The following is a 22,613-nucleotide window of genomic DNA, read 5'->3' as shown; positions in this document are numbered from 1 at the left end:
AAAAAGGAAACAGCCTGTATTAAGAGGTGGTAGAACTCAGGAACCACTGGTCAAGTATAATATATCTGTTTAGTTGGAAAGGGTTACATTGACATTATACTCACAAAGAGGGTAATCATTCAGTTTGCAGACATTCTGCAGCCAGGGGTAGGAACCCCGTCCAATGATACTTTTTCAGATAAATCTGAAAGGAAAGATAAACAAGAAAAGAGGAAATAATAAAGGGGGGAAGACATCCTAGAAATATAGACAAAGAAAGGGAACTAGAATGAATTAAAGAAGAGAACACTTACCTGTGTTTTTTCGCTAGTACGGAGGGCTCTGGACAGGACATCGCCTGTAGGAAAGCAAGAGGGAGGCAAAGAATAACTACAACCAAGAACTTCAGTCTTGCACCTAATAGCCCATAAACTAAGAGAAATAACAAACTTTTCTGTCACAGACTATTCACTATTAGTCTTTTTCTTGACTGCTGCTATAGAATAAAGTAAGATAAGAACCGCATAATAGGAGCCTCCAGTCTTGACATAATATTTTAGAAAAGTCATCAATCCTCCAGCGGTGAAACTGAACTTGCCATCTTTTCTAACAGTACATCCAGCACTTCACTTGTCTCTTCTAACCCAGTGCACTTAAACACACTAAGGAAGCCAGCTGTACCGCCAGTTCAGGTGGATAGGCACTATGAGGCCAGCAACCAGTATCAGTGATGACACTTAAAGACATCACTTTGTCATACTAATTCCCTTTCCTCTGCTCACATGATCACTATAAAGTCTAGTCAATCATTACTGTGGTTTTAGTCAGGAGGGAGCCTGGTGGATCTGAACTGCTTCTGCAAGACTAGACTACCTTGACCACAGGTATGCAAGCTTGACACTCTCTGAGTAGTTGAGCTTCTACCTTATCTGGTAAGTAAAAGAAGCATGGATTGTCAGCATGCAACTCAGTGCTTTTTGGCAACCTTAAAGGAACGCAAATAACAGCAAGGACCTGATTGTGGTGAATAGGCCCTTGGAGGTCCAACAGAGTACAAGTTACTTTGTCAAAGTGATCAGTATTTATCCTTCATTGGAGACACAGATGGGTAGCCCACAGCAACCAAAGTCAAGTTTATTTAATGTTTAAATTATTCCTCCAATGACAAGGAAGTGCATCCTTGTTTGTCTCATTTTTGCTGGTACTGTTAAATCAGACATTTATGTAAGAGGCACTCAAAAATAGTCAAGGTAACTTTGTGTATTTCAACAAGACTGGCCAAGCCAAAAACCAGGTTCGTGGGTAACAGCTAGCACCACAGAAAAACAAGCATTGGCAAAGCCAATAGGTCTTGCCTGTTCGAGAGCTCTTGGCTTTGGCAATGTCTTTTAGCCTATTGTAGGACAGTGCAGCTGCCGTGCAGCAAAAAAAAAACACTATGACAAAGTCAATTCTAGCTGCATCATAGATGATGATGATAAAGAATAAAGACTTATATTGTGCACAGCTACTCAATAGAGTGTCCCGGCACACAAGCCAACAGGTCAGGAGAAAAAACACTGACAGTTAACACTGTTTGAAAAGCTACATTTTCCACTGAGTCTTTAAAACTGGTTGGCAAGACACGGTCCGCAGTTCCATCGGGAGCTTATTCCAGGCTGTCGCCCCTAGAAAGTCAGCCGATCTGCAGCCTCTTCTGCACTCTAGGAATCACTGCAGGCAATTTATTAGCTAATCTCAAGTTGCTTGACGGGCGGTGAAAGCTGAATCTGGATCCCATATATTCAGCCCCAGATTGACAGAGGGCCTCATGTTTCAGCACCAGCGCTTTGAACATGGATTCTTTTTCTAACCGGCAGACAGTGCAACTCACGCAGGTACGAAGAAATGTGCAGTCTCACCGCAAGTGTGAAGAAGGAGGTGAGGTGCCACATTTTGCACCATCTATAGTCTCTACAGGAGATACTCCAGCAAGCCCAGATAAAGTGTATTGCCGTAGTCCAACCCTGATGTTATCAAAGCCTGGGTGACTGAATTTTTAGCAGAGGACAGAAGACGTTGAAACTTTTTCAATGAGTGCAACATCCCAAAGCAACTTCCACCACAGCTTTAATTTGCGGCTTAAAGGATAACTGGCCATAAGATTTCACCCCTACATTCTTCACAGTGCCATCCTGAGGGCCAGGGGTGGGGGAGCATTATTGGGCCAAAAGTATTGTCAGCGTTGGATGATAGATCACCAAACACAATGAGTTCTGTCTTCTCTACATTACACTTGCGCTGATGTTGTGCCACCCAGTGAAATACTGCAGTCGGATATACTCGTATCAGGTTCGTCAGGAGCTCATTGTCCTTATCATAAGAAAACAGAGGTTGAGTGTCATCAGCATAGGATATGACTTTGGCACATAGAGATTACGCCAGTAGAGCTAGAAGGATTCAGATATATATTGAAGAGGATAGAGCTCAGTGCCGAACCCTGAGGGACCCCGACTGACAGATCTTGAGATTCAGATGAGTAAGGAGGGATCCAAATCTGCTAGTTGCGCTCCTCTAAAAAAGAGGAAAGCCATTTCCTGGCCTGACCTATTATTCCCACTGACTGCAGACGCTCAAGGAGGCAGGCATGGGGAACCGTGTCAAAGGCTGCTGATAGGTCTAGCATTATCAGCACCACCTTTCCCCATCGTCAAGCGTGCCTTTGATGTATTTGCTAACCTCCTGGAGTGCTGTCTCAGTGCTGTACTTGGGTCTAAACCCTGACTGACTGGGATGTAACAGCTTATTAGATTCAAGATAGCTGGAAAGTTGAAGATTGACATGTTTTTTCCAGAATCTTGCAAAAAGCTGGTAGCAGAGAGATAAGTCTATAATCTGATGGGGCCTCAGGATCTGCAAAAGGCTTCAATGAAAGGGATAGAATTTTAGATAGTTTACAGCTATTTGGAACCTTAGCCAACTCAAGGGAGGAGTTTAGAACCTTATTTACTAAGGGGTTAATTGCAGAAGCTGCTAACACACACACTCTGGGTGGACACGGGACTGATAAGGAGCCTGATTCCAGAATGCTTAAAGCCTTTAGAGAATCATCCAATGAGATTGATTAGAAAATAGAAAGGGACGCCTCACTAGACGATGGCCTAGTACTCTGAAGAGCATCCAGAATCCTCTCAGTAGGTGGGGAAACCGAGGGAAGACTGAGTTGAATAGTCTGTATTTTCGACTGAAAATAGGAGGCCTGCTGCTTACTTCGAGAGGTGGAAGGCTGGTGGGAGATGGAGGCCACAGTGGGTGCAAGAAACTTTTTGACTATATGTAGACAGTCCCCACAGTATAGACACTCAGGAGAGGTAAATTTGGGTTTTTGAGGTAAGTATTTATTAGTAATTTGAAATAAGAACTGATGAAAAGTCAGTACGACGTTTAGCGCCAGTTTCTTCTCTGGAGTGGTGAATATCTTCCTTCTAATCTGTGTCCCTTTTCTTCCTTTTCTCTAGGTGGCGTACCGGATCGTCCTCATCAGGTCCCGGATGTGACATACAAGAAAAAGGGAACACATACCGCTGGTGAGTGGAACGGACGCCTTATACCACGTCTTCTACTTATGTGTTTTACTGGGGAAAAGGTTTAAGGAGGGGGGGGGTTTATGTGTGATATAGGTGCCAGTGAGGACTTCAGGGCTTGTGTATATTCCGTACTTTACCCTTTTGTGCTCTCCCGGTGCTCTCTAAAGTGCCCTTCTCTCCTCCCTCCCCTCACCCTGCCTCCCTCCCTTCCCCAGCGTTTCTCCCCTTTTATTGTGCCCCTCGGTTTGTCCAGAAGGACCGTACCTTGTAGAGCCACGACCCTCCAGGGTCGTGGCTGGCTCTGTGGAGGTCCTCTCGTCGGTCTGGGCTGGTCTCCCCTGCTTCCGGTCGGGCGCTGTTCCTCTGGGTTCGGGTTCCGCCGCTTCCAGGCCACTGGGGTCCTCCTCCGATGTCCTTGTCGCCGTCTCTCTTTTCCTCCTTAGGTTCGCCGTCGCCGCCGTCGTTCTCCTTCCTCTCTTCCTTCCCGGCTCTCCCCCTCTCGACCGGAGCTTCCGTCTTTTGGCCGCCTGGTGGCCAATCCGGAGCCTCCTCGTCACCGGAGGTTGCCGAGACAACCTCAGGACGCTGGCCTCGTTGCGGACGCGTTTCCAGGGGAACCTGGGAACGCGGCCGTAGCGGTTCCGTTTCTGCCGGTTCCCCGCTGTTGCCCGGGGCGGCCCGGTCACACACCCTTCCCCAAGAACTGTCCTGCTCCAGGACAGGCGAAGACAGAGGAAATCGGGACAGATAATCAGCGGGGGCCTGGTGAGATCCAGGGACGTGGCGAACCTGAAAGGAGAATGGTTGCAGTTCAAGGAACCATCGCAGTATCCTGGAGTTAGAATCTTTATGCGCAGCCAGCCACGTAAGAGGAGCGTGATCCGTGAATAGTATAAACGGCCGCCCTAGGAGATAGTACTGCAAACAGTCAATGGCCCACTTGATAGCCAAGCACTCTCTCTCTATAATTGGATAGTTACGTTCCCGGGAAAACAGTTTTCTACTGATGTAGACCACCGGATGGTCAAGCCCCTCGCTATCTGGCTGAGTCAGAACCCCTCCAAGCCCAACATCCGATGCGTCAGTGTAGAGGTGAAACGGCTTCGTAAAATCTGGGCAGTGCAGGATGGGATCGGAGGTTAAGGAAACTCTCAACTGTTCAAAACTCGCGTTTTGCGTCTCCGAAAAAGGCAAAAGTCGATTGGGATATCGTTTAGTGAGTAGGTCCGTAAGAGGTGCTGCTAAGGTGGAGTAATGTGGAATGAAGCGCCGATAATAGCCCACTAATCCTAAAAAGGAGCGTAATTCCTTTTTCGTGTGTGGAAGAGGGGCATGTAAAATGGCATCCACCTTCCCATTTTGAGGTTGTAGTGTACCCTGATTAATCCGATATCCCAAATAGGAGATGTCGGTTTTACCTATCACACATTTCTTGGGATTGGCCGTCAAACCAGCAGTTTGAAGGGCTTTGAATATTCTCTGTAGGTGTATTAAGTGGTCCTCCCATGTTTCACTAAATACGACTACATCATCGAGATACGCAGCGGAGAATGCAGGATAGGGTTTTAGAATCCTATCCATCAACCTCTGAAAGGTTGCAGGGGCTCCATGAAGCCCAAAAGGCAGTACTGTGAATTGATATAACCCGGACTGGGTAGAAAAAGCTGTTTTTTCTCTATCTGGAGGAGCTAAGGGAATCTGCCAATACCCTTTAGTTAGGTCGATAGTAGACATGTATTTTGCTTTCCCTAGTTTTTCGAGAACATCGTCCACCCTAGGGATGGGATAGGTGTCGAATAGGGAGTTTGAGTTAAGTTTGCGGAAATCTATGCAAAACCTGACGCTACCATCAGGCTTCGGTACTAGGACAACCGGTGAACACCAGGGACTAGTGGACGGTTCGATGACCCCTAGGGATAACATTGTTTTGATTTCTTCTTCGATTATGTGTTTTCTAGCTTCTGGAATACGATACGGGCGTTCTCTGGTGATCTGCCCGGAGCTTGTGCGTATATTATGGTGAATTAAAAACGTCTTTCCTGGTTTCTCTGAAAAGAGTGGTTGCCATTGTTTTAAAACCTTAAGGGCTTGTTGCTTTTGCCCTTCAGGTAAAGTATCGTCTACTATGGGTAGGGTACTTTCAGTATCGGGGTTGGTAGGGTAGAACTCGATATCTAGGGTCTTGTCGGGACACACAAACTGACCCATTTCTACGGAACGTTCAGGTTGTGCGGGGGTCTCCCATTTTTTTAGCAGGTTTACATGATATATTTGTGTTTTTATTGGACGGGAGGATATTTCGATAAGGTAGGTGACAGGGGAAACTGCTTTGATTACTCGATATGGGCCCTGCCATTTGGCCAGGAGTTTATGGTCGGAGGTGGGTCTCATTATTAGGACCTGGTCCTCGGGTTGGAAAACCCGTAGTTTACTTCCTTTGTCATAATAGGACTTTTGTGTTTGTTGGGCCTGTTCCAGGTTTGCGTGTACGTCGGTCCATAAGCTGTGTAGGTGGTTCCTCAATTTTTCCGCATATTCTAACAAAGGAGTCCCTGCTTCCTCAGCCTCGGCCTCCCAGGATTCTACCGCCATGTCTAAAAGGGACCGAGGTTGGCGTCCGAAGACCAACTCAAAGGGGCTATGCCCCGTGGATGCTTGCTCATGTGTCCGTATGGCGTACAACACTAGGGGTAACTTTTGATCCCAATCCTTCCCTGTCTCATTGATAGTCTTTCTCAGCAGGGTTTTAATGGTTCGATTATATCTTTCGACTAATCCGTCCGTTTGAGGATGGTAGACGGAGGTTCTGATCTGAGCTATCCCCAATGTTTTACACACTTGTTTCATTAAGGTGGACATAAAAGGGGTCCCCTGGTCCGTGAGGATTTCATGTGGAAACCCAAGACGAGAAAATACGTTAATCATAGCTTGGGCCACTGTCTTGGTTGTCATACTAGTCAGGGGAATGGCCTCTGGGTATCGTGTAGCATAATCTACAATGACTAAGATGTAGGTGTGTCCTTTTGACGAAGGAATCAAAGGTCCCACTAGATCCATCCCTATTCTTTTGAACGGGATATCGATGATGGGAAGGGGTAGGAGAGGCGCCTTCCTAGGCCGACTAGGTTCGGTTAACTGACAACGGGGACATTGGGCGCAATACCTACGTATGTGGGCGTACACTCCAGGCCAATAAAACCTTCTGAGCAAATATTCCTCGGTGTTTTCTCTCCCAAAGTGTCCTCCCCCTGGGTGATTATGAGCTAGTGTAAGAACATGTTCCCGATAGTGGGTAGGTACCAGAAGTTGGCGTTTACGTTCTCCCCGTCGTGTGGTAGTAACCCGATATAATAAGTTTTTTTGCACTATAAAGTAGGGACCCACCTCTTCTGTCTCCTCTGTTACTGCCGACCTCCAGGCATTGTTAAGGGAGGGGTCCTCTCTCTGTTGTTGGACAAAAGTACTAGGAACTTCATGAATTTCTGCCACTATCTCTCCATAGGTGTTGTCACCTTTCGTCTTCCGATAGTCCCCTTTTCCCTGTCGTTTCTCTCTTCGTGACAACTTTCTACGATATAGCGGACACTCAATATCACTCTCTGAAAAAGGTGCCTCTCCCCACCAATCCTTAGTTTGTTTGCTATCTCTGACGTAGTCTAATAGTTCTTGGAAGTGGATGTAGTCTGTCCCAATGATACATTCCTCGATTAACCGGGGCATTATCCCCACTGGGAGGAAGTCCTGATAGGGTCCCCACCTGATCTGGAGTACCTGTATAGGATACTGGGCCTTGTCCCCGTGTATGCAACATATAGATACCCATTGTTTCTCTTCTATATCATGATTTATCAAGTCTTTCCTAATTACTGATTGGCTGCAGCCGGAGTCAACCAGGGCATATACACTTTTCCCGTCCACTTGTATCATCATTTTAAATTTTAGGGCGCCCTTCCCAGTACATAACACCCTTCGCCTTGTCATCCCTATCTCCATTGGTTCTCCCATTTCTTGTTTCTGGGGACACATACGTGCGATGTGTCCCCATTCGCCACAACTATAACATTGGGGTCCCATGGTAGGCGGGCCTTCAGGAATCCTACGTGGTACTAGATAGTCGGGTGGACTTTTTACAAATGTCTTTGGGGTCGGTAGAACTGGTTTAATGATACTTCGCGTGGGACAGTTTCTGACATCGGTGGATCGATGAAAAGCACAGGCCAGATCGATGGCCGTCTCAGTATCCACTTTTGGGTGTTGTCTTATCCAATGTTTTGTGGATGGAGGTAGACCATCTAGATATTGTTCCAGTATAATGGTTTTGATGACTTCCTCCCGACTATCTCCAATATGGCCTAACCATTTTAATGCTAGATCCTTCACACGAAAATAAAAGGTTCTAGGATCTTCGTTGGTGCCCCATTTGACTTTACGAAATCTCATCCTGTAATATTCTGTGTCGTGACCCACCCTTTCTAGTATACTTGTTTTTATGTCTTGATAGGGGTTGACACCACCTGGGTTAGCGGCTTGATATGCTGATTGTAAGAGACCGGTGAGCAGGGGGGCCACATATTGTCCCCATTTATCTTCTGGCCATAGGGCGGAGGAGGCTACCCGTTCAAAGTTGGTGAAAAAGGATTCCGGATCCTCTCCCTCCTGATACTTCTGTAATACGGAACTAGGTACATTCGGATGTACCTTACTAGCGGCGATAGTCTCCGTTAGTTTTTTCATCGCACTTTCATGGACTAACTGGTTGTTCGCCAGTATGGTCGCCTGGCTCTTCAGAGCAGATTGTAAGGTTTCTCGGTCTTCTTTGGCCTCTCTCTGTTGGGCCTCCCATACTAGTTGTAAGTGTCTTTGCCCTTCCGCTAGTTGCTTAATCACGGTCTCTAACGATGGACTCTCACTCATTGTGTATACTGTCTGGACTGTTATATGGAGAGGGATTAGAAACAAGATCCCACTTCTGACACCACTGTAGACAGTCCCCACAGTATAGACACTCAGGAGAGGTAAATTTGGGTTTTTGAGGTAAGTATTTATTAGTAATTTGAAATAAGAACTGATGAAAAGTCAGTACGACGTTTAGCGCCAGTTTCTTCTCTGGAGTGGTGAATATCTTCCTTCTAATCTGTGTCCCTTTTCTTCCTTTTCTCTAGGTGGCGTACCGGATCGTCCTCATCAGGTCCCGGATGTGACATACAAGAAAAAGGGAACACATACCGCTGGTGAGTGGAACGGACGCCTTATACCACGTCTTCTACTTATGTGTTTTACTGGGGAAAAGGTTTAAGGAGGGGGGGGGTTTATGTGTGATATAGGTGCCAGTGAGGACTTCAGGGCTTGTGTATATTCCGTACTTTACCCTTTTGTGCTCTCCCGGTGCTCTCTAAAGTGCCCTTCTCTCCTCCCTCCCCTCACCCTGCCTCCCTCCCTTCCCCAGCGTTTCTCCCCTTTTATTGTGCCCCTCGGTTTGTCCAGAAGGACCGTACCTTGTAGAGCCACGACCCTCCAGGGTCGTGGCTGGCTCTGTGGAGGTCCTCTCGTCGGTCTGGGCTGGTCTCCCCTGCTTCCGGTCGGGCGCTGTTCCTCTGGGTTCGGGTTCCGCCGCTTCCAGGCCACTGGGGTCCTCCTCCGATGTCCTTGTCGCCGTCTCTCTTTTCCTCCTTAGGTTCGCCGTCGCCGCCGTCGTTCTCCTTCCTCTCTTCCTTCCCGGCTCTCCCCCTCTCGACCGGAGCTTCCGTCTTTTGGCCGCCTGGTGGCCAATCCGGAGCCTCCTCGTCACCGGAGGTTGCCGAGACAACCTCAGGACGCTGGCCTCGTTGCGGACGCGTTTCCAGGGGAACCTGGGAACGCGGCCGTAGCGGTTCCGTTTCTGCCGGTTCCCCGCTGTTGCCCGGGGCGGCCCGGTCACACTATATTAAAAATTTCCCTTGAATTATTCCCAGATTCCATGATTTTAGACTCAAAATTAGCTTTGCAGTTTTAATGTTGGCATGATACTCTTTCAGTGGCAGTTTATAGTTTTCTTTGTCTTTCACATTCTATCCATTTCTCCACGGTTTTATATTTACTTTCAGCCTTGCCTCTCTAGAGCGGTTAACTTTAGGAAAAAAATAACATCATTCGGAATTTAGAGGTATAACATTTTCGCTTACGCGGCCTGATGATTCGGAAATGAGAATGGCTTATGGACAGATACTACTATGCTGAATTGTATTCCCTCTGAATTGGGTGTCATTCACGTTAAGCTATCTGCGTGCTTTGCAGGGTTTTCTTGAAATGCATGTATATGACAACACAATCTACTGCAAACCAGGATATGCATGTTAGATGCTGCATTCACCCACACAGATTTTAAGCCCTGTTTGACTTCATCGTTGTGATGAAACTGCCTTCAACCTCCGGCTAACATAGTTTAGTGTTTCTTCTGAAGGACTTGCTGATCTGGTCACTCGATGTGGTCAACACATGAGCCATTTGAGCAAACTCAGCATTCTCTTTGACAGTGTACATGCAATCTGTTTAATAAATAACCCAAACCAGGATTTATTTGAAAAGCTATTAAGCATGAACTGCACTAAATGGCAGCAAAAATTATGATGAAGGGGTCTGCTCCGAGCCAATAGAAATGGCAAGAGTAGAACAAGCACCCTATAAGATTGCACAGCATATGTGAAAAGATAAGAACAAAATTTACAGGCTTTTTTAGAGAAAGGGAGCACTCAGAAGGATAAGGCAGAGCCTGAATTTGACCTCGTCTTTGAATGACCAGCAAACCTGACGAAAAAGAGTTTGTGGAAGGAAACCTTAAATATGGTTTAGGCAAGGGGAGGATAAAATTGAACCTGGACAGCATAAAGCAAATAAAGCCAGCAAATGGAAAGCAAGAAAATGTGAGTTACAAACCCCAAAGCCAATAGCAAGTAACAGGTGGAAAGCATTTCTAGGTCAACTTTCTGAAAGTCCCCAAGATGTGTTTACCACACACAGACAGATGCGGTGATTTGTAGGCTGCAGCCTAAAAAAAACAGTGGGATTCACTGTGGTTAGTGGAAACATACGCTGACAATGGACAGGGCACGGACTTATTTGGTGATTGGAAGATTTCTTACTAAGTCACTTCATGAATGCTGATGTCGGTTTTCACATTATGCGGGGGCAGATGTGGAGAGACCAATGATACCGTTCTGTGGCTGTCCTGTCCTGCACATTATTCATGTGAAACTGCCTCTTAATTCATTTTGCTTCATCAATGTAGGTGTCACTACAGATTTTGCAACCAGTTTCAAATCAACAACCCACATTATCTAGGAGGCAGGATTCTGGCCATTATTATGATTGCATTCCTAGCCCGTGCTTGTGAAACATGCATTCACTGCATACTGGGCCGGCTTTAGGGGTGCGCGACTGGTGCGGCGCACTGGGCGCTGACCTATAGGGGACATTGATCTCAGGGAGGGCACTGAGCTTACATTTAAAAAACACCTGATGCAGTGTTCCTTGTGCGCTCACCTTTTAGGCAGCAATAAAATAGTCAAGATAATTCTTGAGATTAATGTTTCTGCTAGAGCGAGAGATTGGAGTTTTGTCTCTGGCAATTTTTACTCCCGGTAACAGATCTGAATTTTATGTGCATAGCTGAGTGGATTAGTAAAGCTAGCCTTTACATGCGCTTCAAATAAAACGTATCTGAGGGAGGGCCTGGGGAGAGATGAGGGGCATTTTTGCCCCAGTGGTAGTGAGGGAACCTGAGTAGGAGGTTATGGGGTAAGAGGGGGCGCAAAAAGAAATTGTGGCACCAGGCGCCATGAGGCCCTGACTATGTAGAATGTGCCTACAACTTTTTAGAAGTGCTAACATCAGTGCTTAATTTGTGCTTGTTGTTTTCTGTGCTGAGCACCGACACTTATTTTTGAGGGCCGGGACTTATTCTTCTGCCTCAAGCATTTGCTGCGAGCAAAAGACACATAAGGGACAGTCGGTATAGTATATTTTCCTACTGTCATGGCAGCCAATCTGTGCCCCGCCGTTATTTTGCTCCAGCTTGTGTGCTGTTAAGACACGGAGTGTGATCCTGTCGAGACCTCGTCTACGAATATCTACATTTCCTGCGTTTCCTGTATTGATTTTGCACAGCACAACCTGTGTTGTATTTATTTCTACCTATGTACTGGCTTTGATGCAGCGCCATCTGGTGGTCATATTTTTCATAGCTTCTGTTCAGCTTCTTAATGGATTTGGCTGCTCTTTTGTGCTCTGTCTTCTTCACGTTATTTACAACAATTTCAGAAATTAGTGCTCTTTAGAGTAGATTAATTTTTTCAGTGACAAGTGAACATGGTTAACTAATCACTAATGTACTATGCATTAGTGTTTTGGTTTCTCTTTCTCTAGTTCAAATTACAACTCCTTTCTTTCTATAGCTATAGTTTTTTTTTCATCAGCTAGCTCAGCCGGGGACGGGGGGCAACGCCCCTCTGCCAATGCTTAGGAACTGCCCCTGTTTACTACTGCGAATAAGGTTCTTTATAAAGAGTGTGACTTTGTAGCCTTTACCAGTTGTTCAAGAACTATATAAGCATTTATTATTGTGTCAAAATCCATCTCTGGGAGTTATCTCCGCTTAGAGGCTGGAGGATCTTGACTAGAGAGCTGCATGGAGTGACAGGACTCAGCACCGCTATAGAATGTGACCTCCTGCAGTACTGTAAAAATGCCCCCCGCAGTTCCTATGGTGCGGGGGCCCCGAGCTCCAGCGTGCCCCTTAGCACAGTACTCTGACCTCAAAGCTCCTGCGTGAGTCTAGAGGGGGGCCCTCCAGGTACTGTGCAGGAAGCCCCCCCCCCCCCCCCCCTTCCGTTTTGTTACGGTACTGGCCTCCTGATATGTCATTTTGTAATTCTGACTTTCTATGTCCAAGAAACTAATAAAGATAGTTTGAGAGGACTCCATGTCTGGAGAAAGCTCAACATTGCTCATAGTATAAGAAAGTCATAATCTGACCTTAAACAACTACAGATTTTATGGAACACTAGTCATACTCTGTAGAAAAATGTCCCTTTTGGCATGGTTATCATCCCACTTTTTGCCTGATGTTGATGCTAACTTGACTGAGCATGTGCTGGGATCCTGCTAACCAGACCCCAGCACCAGTGTTCTTTCCTTAACTGTACCATTGTTTGGCACATCCCTGGCCCCCAGCAAGTCCCTTGTAAAAGGTACCAGTGGTACCAAGAGCTCTGTGGCCAGGGAGGGTCCCTAAGGGCTGCAGCATGTGTTGTGCCACCCTAAGGGACCCCTCACCAAACACATGCATACTGCCATTGCAGCTTGTGTGTGTTGGCAAGGAGAAAAAGGTGAAGTTGACATGGCATCCCTCTCTGGCTGCCATACCTACCAACCACTGCCTGTGGCATGAGTACGTCACCTCTAGCAGGCCTTAGAGCCCTAAGGCATTGAACACTATACCACAGGCAAGGGCATAGCTGCATGATCAACATGCTTCTATAGTGTCTAAGTTCATTCTTAGACATTGTAAGTGCAGTGTGGCCATTTTAAGTACATGGGCTGAGAGTTTGTCATTACAAACTCTACACCTCCATGATGGCTTCACTGAAGACTGAGAAGTTTGGTATCAAACTTCTCAGCACAATAAACCCACACTGATGCCAGTGTTGGATTTATTGTAAAATGCACACAGAGGGCATCTTAGAGATGCCCCTGTATTTCACCCACCCCTTTCGTGTAAGGCTGACCAGTCTGTGTGTGCCAGCCTGCCACTAACAGACAGCATTCTTACCCCATGGGGTGAGAGCCTTTGTACTCCCTGGGTTCAGGAACAAAGCCTGCTCTGGGTGGAGATGCTTCACACCGCCCCTCTGCAGGAAATGCAACACTTGGTGGCAAGCCTCAAAGGCTCAGGCCTTCTGTTACAGTGCCCCAGGACACTCCAGCTAGTAGAGATGTCCACCTCCAGACCAAACCCCACTTTTAGCAGCAGGTCTGGCAGGGAAATTAGGAGAAACAGGGAGGAGTGACCACTTCAGCTGGGACCACCCCTAGTGTGTCTGGAGCTGAAGTGGCCTCCATCTTGATTTGGAGGAGCGTGAACAATAAAGATAGGAATGTAGCCCCCGCCCCACAGGGAGTGGGCACAGGAAGGGTGTAGCCACCCTCAGGGACAGTAGCCATTGGCTACTGCTTTCTGACCCCTGTAACACTCCTACATCTAGTATTTAGGGGCACCCCTGAACCTTGCTCTTCAGATTCCAGGTGACCTCAAAAATGAAGAAGAAGAAGAAGAAAGACTGAAGAGCCGACCCCAGCAGTGAAGACTCTAGATGACAATTGACTTGGCCCCACCCCTACCGGCCTGTCTGCAGCTTCAAGGCTCCTGCTACAAAAAGGTGACACATCCTACAGGACCAGTGAGCTCTACAAACCCCCAGAGGACTGCCTGCCCAGCAAAGGACCAAGAACTCCAGAGGACACTGGCCCTGTCCACAAGAAACATCCAAGAAGGACTCCAGAACCACCCCAGTCTGCACCCGAAGCCCACAGCCCGTGTTCATGTGGCCCACCGGCAGAGAGAAAGTCACCAGGCGATTCCAACCTCGAGTACACTCTGGGTTGACCCCTCTAGGCCAACACGATGACACCTGCAGAGTATCCTATCCTCTAAGGTTGTAATCAGGCCCTAAGTTTGGTCTTTTTGAGTATAGTGTGATGCCATTTGGATTGGGCAATGCTTGAGCAGTCTTTCAGTTTTTCAACAACGAGGTGTTGATGGCTTATCTAGATGTCTTGTTATTGTGTACATCAACAACATCCTGATATATTCCCAGACTGAGAAAGAACATGTTGAGCATGTAAGAAAAGTCCTCCAGTGTCTTAGAGACAATAATTTGTTTGCAAAATTGGAGAAGTGTGTGTTTCATACAACTCAAGTCGAGATGAGGGTTGGAAGACGCCTCCCTCTGTCTTTTCGGCTTGGTCCTGCTTTCCTATTTTTGGGGGCCTAAATCTTAACGGTGACATCCACAACCTTTCTAAGTGGTGTTAATTGAATTGGTGAGTCAAGCTTGTGTGCATTTTTGTTTTCCCTCTAGCTATACCCCCTTTCTTCTTGAGGACACGTCAGTTTGTTAAAGTGCACTGATGAAAAGAGTTTATAGACGCTTATCTAAGCATTCGGGACTATGTTGAATTGACTTGGACTATTCAAATGAATGGAAGCCTGTACGTTTTCATGGATTTATTGGGCGAGTGTTGTCTAACTCATTCCCCTGTGATGACTGCATGGATCTAATATGGTGAGTATTGTTGGAAGGGATCTGGCACCTAGATATTTGTATTAAGTTATTGTGGGGTATAATTTATGAAGGTTTATTTGTGCGTGTTGCAATTTTTCTATAGAGACCCATTCCAGGAATGAAGGTAAAAAACAAACAGGGATCTATTGTTTAATGGTGACGAGAATCCTTTTCCCAGTGTCATCCCATGATTACCTCCTTTCTCACGGGGAGCATCTGCAGGCATTAGTTCTTGTGTCCTGTGTTGGGTCCGTTCTATGGAGAAGGGGTAGGACCATCTTCGCTCTTGCAGCTTTGGTGCAACAGACTGGTGGGATTCTGACATCATCACAAAAACAATAGTCTCTTAAGCAGACTAAGTGCTTCAAATGGGGGTGACAATTACACTAATCCAACTATCACAATTGCCCTCCTGTTGCTCAAGTGAGCAAACAATGTGGAAGAATGTGAATTTTAGTCAAATCTGCAGCAGTCGTAAAAGAGTAGAAGTGCAACGTGTTGTTGAAAAAACTATTGAAAGGAAGTGTTATTCTTTGTGAGAATGAACAAGTTAACAAATTAAAAGAGACAGTTGTAGTTCTAAATGTTGCCAACACTGTGATTATTGAGCTGTCTTAGAAATCTGCTGATCCTTGTATTTACCTGTGTATAGATAATATTCCATTTGATCTTTTGGTAGATTCTGGTGCTAAATCAATACATACTATAAGGACTTCGAACTTCCATAGAGGCAAAAGGTTTCGCTCCCACCTGATGTTACCACTATAGCTTTTAAAGGTAGCAGGATAAAGTCACAATTGCTTTTAAAGATTGTGTCATTAAGAGTAGAGTCTATGTAGCTAAAAAAGGTCTAAATATATTAGGCTGGTGGCTCCTGGCTGCCTTTAAAATACTTTTGAGACCAGGTGAAGAGATTCCTGTGTCAGCAGTGGAGGATGATAAAATCAAGTTTGAGCTTATTCTGATAATCATCTAGGGGCTATTGAAGGTTACAGGCACATCTTGAATGTTAAAAAAAAAGAATGCATGGCTGTCAAACAAAAGTTGCAGATTGTTCCTTTTAGAGTATTTGTCGACCTTTATAAACAAATCCAAAATATTTTGGATGAAGGTGTGATTGAACCTCTCAGTGCAAAAGAAGCATTGCAAGTTGTATTTTTGCATAGACTAAGGAGGTCGAAAAGTTTTGCCCTCCCTAGGCTAGATTTGCATAGTACTTGGCAATCAAAGTGGTTCACTAAGACGGACCTAAAAGTTGCATATCACCAGATTTTTAAAGTTTTTAAGACCCTGAGTCTAGGCGTTATATTGTTTTTATCACTCCAACTGGCATCTACCAATTTTGCAGAATGCCTTTTGGCTTGTCGTCACTGACCTCTGCATTCTAACCCGTCATGTCTGAAAGGTTGTGGGAGATCCCCAGTGTTGTGGCGTTCCAAGATGACAAAGTAATTTATGGCAACACCCTGCAAAGCATGGTTTGCCTGCTGAATATATTTTGGAGAACTTACAGAAAATGTTGTAATATTACGCCAAGATACATGCATAATTAGAGTACCTGAAGTTGAATACCTGAGGCGTGTTGAGCTGTGATGGAGTGAATTCAAAGCCATGGTTAGGAGACAGTATAATCAAAGCACCTAGCCCTGTTGTAAAGACCATCTCCAATTTTTCTTGGTAAGTGCAAAGTTCCATTCAAAATTTCTAAAGGACGTTTCCAATTTGCGAGTTTTAGACATTTGCTAAACAAAAAGGGTCTAATTTTGTTTGGAGTCATGAATGCAAAGTGGGCTTTGTAAAGATCAAAAAATAAATGTATGAAGCTGTCTTGCTAACACAGAACAAAGAACCAGTCATTACTGTTGATGCAGTTCTTTCACAGGTTGAGGGGAGTCATAATTTCATGGTTGGATTTGCCTCCAGAACATTAAGACCAGTTTAAAAAAGATGCTCGGCCATCGAAAAAGAATTGCCAGTGTGAGTATGTGGTGTGGGAAAGTTCAATCCCTATAATTTGAGTCATCAATTTGTGATAACATCAGATTATAAACAACTAATTTATATACTTTCTGGTACTAAGATCAAAAAAACAACTTTAAGGTTTGGAGACTAGCCACAAAACTATTAAAATACAATTTTAAAAATGAATATATTCCTAGAGGACACAATGTCCTGGCAGATTGCCTTTCAAGACTCTCTATGAGCTAAACGTGCATGAGGATTCTGATGAGACTGAGAGATGTGTTGTTGCTAGTTGCAATACTGGTGCAGTGGTATGTGAGTATGGATCAATGGAAAGTGAACCTGACTGAAGATTGTGTTCTTCAAAGTGTACTCAAATATATGTTTCGGGACTTGCCAAAAGAAAACAAGCTAAATCCAGCTCTACAACCCTATTGGAAAATTACTGACAAGCTGTCTTAAATGGGTAGTTTGCTGAATCAGGATGAGAGGTTAATTTGACCTGCTTCTTTACTATACAAAATCATAACAAATGCCCATGGTCAACATCTGGGGTGTACTCTAGCATAAAAAAGCAACAGAGAAGATTTTTGGTGGCCAAAGATCAATAGTGAATTTGAGAAATTTATCAGCAGATCTCCCAGTTTTGTGTATTTATTTTTTGACATTTCCGTCTGTATTTATCCATATTAATGTTTTGTTGATTTTATCTCTATTTATCCATATTTATTTTGTGCTTAATGTGAAAAATATAGCTGCAATGGGTATATTTCCACATTTATTTAGCAACAAATGTTTGCTTATGTTTGAATGTCCAATGTCCAATGAATTTTAGCAGTGCAATACAGTCATTTGAAACAATCAGCACTGTAGAACAGATTGAAAAGCTGTACTGCTGCAGTTAACTTTCATCAGGAAGTCATTTTAATTTTTTTCTTCCTTTGTGTCATCTGAACAGCTATTGACCTAGCATTCATGATTGATAGTAGTGAGTACTGTCTAAAAGAAAAACTATTTTCCGTATTTATTTGCGTATTTTGCTACATTTAAAGATACAGATGGGATACTTGATAGTTTTCTGCCTGTATTTATCTATAAAAATCAGTAAAAACTGAAAAATGGGAGCCTTGTAAGTGAGTATTCAAAGTGTGCTATAAGTGACAAGCATTTGTCCATGCTTTCGCCTCCTGAGCAGCCAGTGTTGGCTCCGGATCGGAAGTGGCATAGATCTTGATTTTTTTAGGACCTTTTCATATTCTACCCATACAATGTAGATACGTTAGTCATGATTGGCCATTTGTCCAGGTGGCTTGACGTCATGTTTTTGTGTGAGCCCACATCAGAATCTGTTTTTTTTAATTTCTCCTGTGATGTTTTCAGCTAGCTAAGAGGGAATTCCTCAAATAATGTTCAGACACAATGACGTTCAATTTACCGCTCAAATCTTTTATAATTTCTTGACCTAATCAGGTATGAAACATCTGAGGACCGCTTTGTATCGATCACAGGATAACAATATGGTCAAGCAGTTCAATCGTGTGTTAGTTGAGTGAGTACCAAATGTGTACCGTTGTAAGAGGGATGTGTGTGATATTGCTGGAATCATGCTCTGGGCATATTGTGCAACCCTGCATGTATCTACTGGAAAACTCCATTTGAGTTGACAAGGGGAAGAAAGGCAAGCACAGAAAATCAACTCAATTTCATAATGAATGTTTGCAACAAAGACAGTTTTCCCATTGCTAATAAATAGGCTTCAGTTAAATGCAAATCTGACCAGAGAAAAATGAGAAATCTCAAAGCTAAGTATAATGTAAAGCGTAGGATTTTTTTTTGCTACAGAAAAAGGTTAAGCAAATCAGAAAGCAACAGGCCCCATGCTTAGCCCCGAAACCACCCCAATATAACGTCTACCATAGTCAGTAGTATCGATCCGTCAGAAAATGCTTCCACAGTACAAACTAATAAACCTCCTAACCCTCCATTTTTCTCCTGGACCTCACTGCTGCTTTTAGGAAAGACCCCGTAGCAAACGTCTTGGCTACCTAAAAGGTAAAACAGGTTACCCCTACTTTTCCTAATGCCCAATGGTTTTAAAATCGGTTTAATAAATAATTTAAAGTAAGATATGAAAAAAGTGCAAAAGAACATGAAGTGCATCACAGTTTGCTCTTAGTGACCACCAAGGGGCAAGTAACCTCTGACAACACCACCTGAGCGTTCGGCCCTGGAAAATTCAGAAGCCTGATCACAGTGACAGCCCTAAAGCGAAAAAGAAAGGATTGTAAGTTACAACACAAAGTCCTCAAGTTCATGAAAGCTAAGATACGTTTTTACAGTCCTCTCCCTCATTTCATTTTCAAGTCTCTGAGAATGACAGGAATCTACAATGACTTTATGGTCTTGTCATCAGATTTCCTTATGGTAAGTGGTGAATCAAACAAAGTTAGTACATTCAGTGCTTCACAAGTTTTGCCTACATAAACCAGCCAGGGGATAAAGAGGCACTTATCTTAATTCAAAAAGTCCAAAATAATTTCCCTATTCACATTTGCCTCGGTATTAGACCACATACTAAACCATAGTAATAGTGGCACCAGCTGAGCCTAGTCAGAGATATACCTAAGACTGAGCTCCGAGTGTAATATAAAATTGGCGACCGGAGGTAGTAAATGCAAAATCTGCCTACAAATGCAGTTTTCTTCAGTCTGAAGGCTATCAGTGTTGCTGTAACCCCAAACTCCCACGCCATAGAGAGCCCCAGAAACACACTTAGCATTATAAATATTAAAGGTAGGGGAAACTGTGCCCTCCCAGTGTCCTGAGGTGAATTAAATATACCACCAGCTGATCTGCTAAGCTTTAAACGTATTTAATATGTGTGTGCCAGGACCCCGCGCTACTAAATGTGATCCTCGAGTAATTAAAATCATTCACACTTCATAATGGGTACCCCGTCATCTGCATAAAGCAGCACCAGCATAGATGCACATTTACTGATTGGAATGTCTCTAGCAACTTTAGTCAGAGCAGAGCACAGGTCGATAATGTAGACCACATCAATCAATCATTAAATTTATAAAGCGCGCTATGTACCCGTGAGGGTTTCAAGGCGCTGGGGGGTGGGGGGGGGGGGGGGGCGGCTGCTATTGGTCGAAGAGCCAGGTCTTGAGGAGTTTCCTGAAAGTGAGGAGGTCCTGGGTCTGGCGCTGGGGGATCGGGAGGGAGTTCCAGGTCTTGGCGGCGAGGTAGGAGAAGGATCTGCCGCCGGAGGTCTTGGTGGTGGGAGATGTGGCATCGGCGGGGTATGTCGAGGATCAGGCGGGCGGATGCGTTATGGATGCGTTGGAGTCGTTGGATGTCTTTTGCTGGGTTGCCTGTGTAGAGTGCGTTGCCGTAGTCAAGTCTGCTACTGACGAGGGCATGGGTCACCGTTTTTCTGGTTTCTGTCAGGATCCACTTGTAGATTCTACGGAGCATGCGGAGGGTGTTGAAGCAGGAGGAGGAGACTGCGTTGACCTGTTTGGACATGGTGAGGGCAGAGTCGAGGATGAAGCCGAGGTTGCGTGCATGGTTGGCTGGAGTAGGGGGGGTCCCAGCGCGGTGGGCCTCCAGGAGTCGTCCAAGGCCGAGGGGGTGTGTCCGAGGTTGAGGACTTCCATCTTGTCGGAGTTTAATTTCAGGCGGCTGTTTCTCATCCACTCGGCAATGGATTTCAAACCCTCGTGGAGGTTGGCTTTGGCGGTGTGTGGGTCATTGGTGAGGGAGAGGATGAGCTGTGTGTCGTCGGCGTAGGAGAGGATGCTGAGGTTGTGCTGACGGGCCAGTTGTGCGAGGGGGGCCTTGTAGACGTTGAACAGTGTTGGGCTTAGCGAGGAGCCTTGGGGGACGCCGCAGATGAGGTTGGTGGCTTCGGAGCAGAAGAGTGAGAGTAGGACTCTCTGGGCTCTGGCGGAGAGAAATGAGGCGATCCAGTTGAGGGCTTTGTCTTGTATTCCGGCTTCGTGGAGACGAGTTAGTAGGGTGCGGTGGCAGACCGTATAGAAGGCAGCAGAGAGGTCTAGGAGAATGAGGGCTGAAGTTTCGCCGTTGTCCATATGCTGTCTGATGTCATCTGTGGCGGCGAGGAGTGCAGTCTCGGTGCTGTGATTGCGTCTGAATCCGGATTGTGAGGGGTCTAGGATGGAGTTGTCTTCGAGGTAGTGGGTGAGCTGGGCGTTGACGATCTTCTCGATGACCTTCGCTGGGAAGGGGAGGAGGGAGATCGGGCGGAAGTTTTTGAGGTCGTTGAGGTCAGCCTTGAGTTTCTTGAGGAGCGCTTGGATATCGGCGTGCTTCCAGCTGTCCGGGAGGGTCGCAGTATCGAAGGATAGGTTGATGATCTTACGAAGTTGGGGGGCAATGGTGGAGTCGGCTTTGTTGTAGACGTGGTGTGGGCAGGGGTCTGAGGGGGATCCTGAGTGGATGGAGTTCATGGTCTTTCGGGTTTCGGCGTCATCTACGTGGGTCCAGGTGGTGAGGCGGTCGGCGTAGGAGGAGTTGTCGAGGGTGGGGTCTGGCGGAGGTGTGGTGTTGAGGCTGTCGTGGATGGCGGCGATTTTCTGGTAAAAGAAGGTGGAGAGTGCATCGCAGAGTTTCTGGGATGGTGGGACGTCGTTGACGTTGGCGCTGGGGTTGGAGAGCTCCTTCACGATGCAGAAGAGCTCCTTGCTGTCGTGTGCGTTGTTGTTTAGGCGTTCTGTGAAGTGGGAGCGTTTGGCGAGTCGGATACCAGGTTTCGGTCAGGAAGGCTACGTCTGGGGCGGTGGTGTCGAGCAGGTCCCAGAGCTCGATGGCGTGCTTTTGTGCGGAGCGTGTGTTGATGAGGATGCAGTGGAGGTGGTTGGTGTTGGTAGTTGCAGGCTTCCTTGTTCTGTTGCAGGTGAAGTTGCAGGTGCGGCAGGAGAAGGGTCCTTTGGTGTGCTTCGGAGTGGCCTGGAAGCAGGCTGTGGAGGAGCCAGGGTTAAGGACGAGGAGTTCGCTGGCTGAGTAGCGAAGGCTGGTGGTGCGGGGGACGTGCGGGCCGGGGGGGGTGGTGCTGGGCGCGGTCCAGGCACGGACGGGCGCAGACGGTCTTGCCTCTGGCGTGCCAACGGCGCGGACGCGCAGCGCCAGCCATTAAGAAGGGAGGGAGGAGCAGCTGGGAGGCGGGAGGCGGGAGGGAGCGGCGAATGGGGGCGTGAGGGGGGCGGGCCGCAGGGAGGCAGCGGCAGGGGAAGCGGCAAGGGGGAGCGCCTAAGGGGCGAAACCAGGTTAAACAAGGCACAAAATGACAAAAATACGGCACAAGTCAAAAACAGTAACAAAATACGGTAAATGGCACAAAATACAATCGGAATACAGCAATCAGAGGGGGCACAGTGGGGGCAAGAGCGCAAGGAGGCAAGGCGCTGAAAAGTAGAAAACACTTACAGATACGGCGAAAAGCGGCAGAGAGCACACGGGTCTAGCGAAGCTTACCAGAGCCCACTAGACACCAGGGATGAGGCGCAGGAGGATGCCTGAGGATGGAGGAGGGCCTCGAACACGCTAGCAGCAGCGTGGGTGGGGGTCAGGGGCACGAGACAGCAAGGTGGTGCTGCGGACGTGGGGGGCGAGCTCTAGACCAAAAACAGGTCAGAGGTCGCTCACCCGCGACGCGCAGCGCCAGCCATTAAGAAGGGAGGGGGGTGGGAGGAGCAGCTGGGAGGCGGGAGGGAGCGGCGAATGGGGGCGTGAGGGGGGCGGGGCCGCAGGGAGGCAGCGGCAG

At 46.4% G+C, this 22,613-nt stretch overlaps 1 long non-coding RNA gene across 1 annotated transcript in view; it reads right to left on the bottom strand.

The window, feature by feature from the left end:
• The window catches only part of LOC138302083 (uncharacterized), a 187,238-nt gene that overhangs the window by 36,914 nt on the left and 127,711 nt on the right, over positions 1–22,613 (bottom strand). The window contains exons 4-5 of the long non-coding RNA XR_011205267.1: positions 294–337; positions 105–184 (exon numbers count right to left, since the gene is read on the bottom strand). This is a non-coding gene — a long non-coding RNA (uncharacterized lncRNA). The remainder of the gene's footprint in view (positions 1–104; positions 185–293; positions 338–22,613) is intronic.

The sequence above is a fragment of the Pleurodeles waltl genome, chromosome 6, assembly GCF_031143425.1.
Source record: "Pleurodeles waltl isolate 20211129_DDA chromosome 6, aPleWal1.hap1.20221129, whole genome shotgun sequence".
Lineage (NCBI taxonomy): Eukaryota > Metazoa > Chordata > Amphibia > Caudata > Salamandridae > Pleurodeles > Pleurodeles waltl.
The sequence above is the reverse complement of the archived record's forward strand: the minus strand, read 5'-3'. Positions and strand labels throughout refer to the sequence as shown.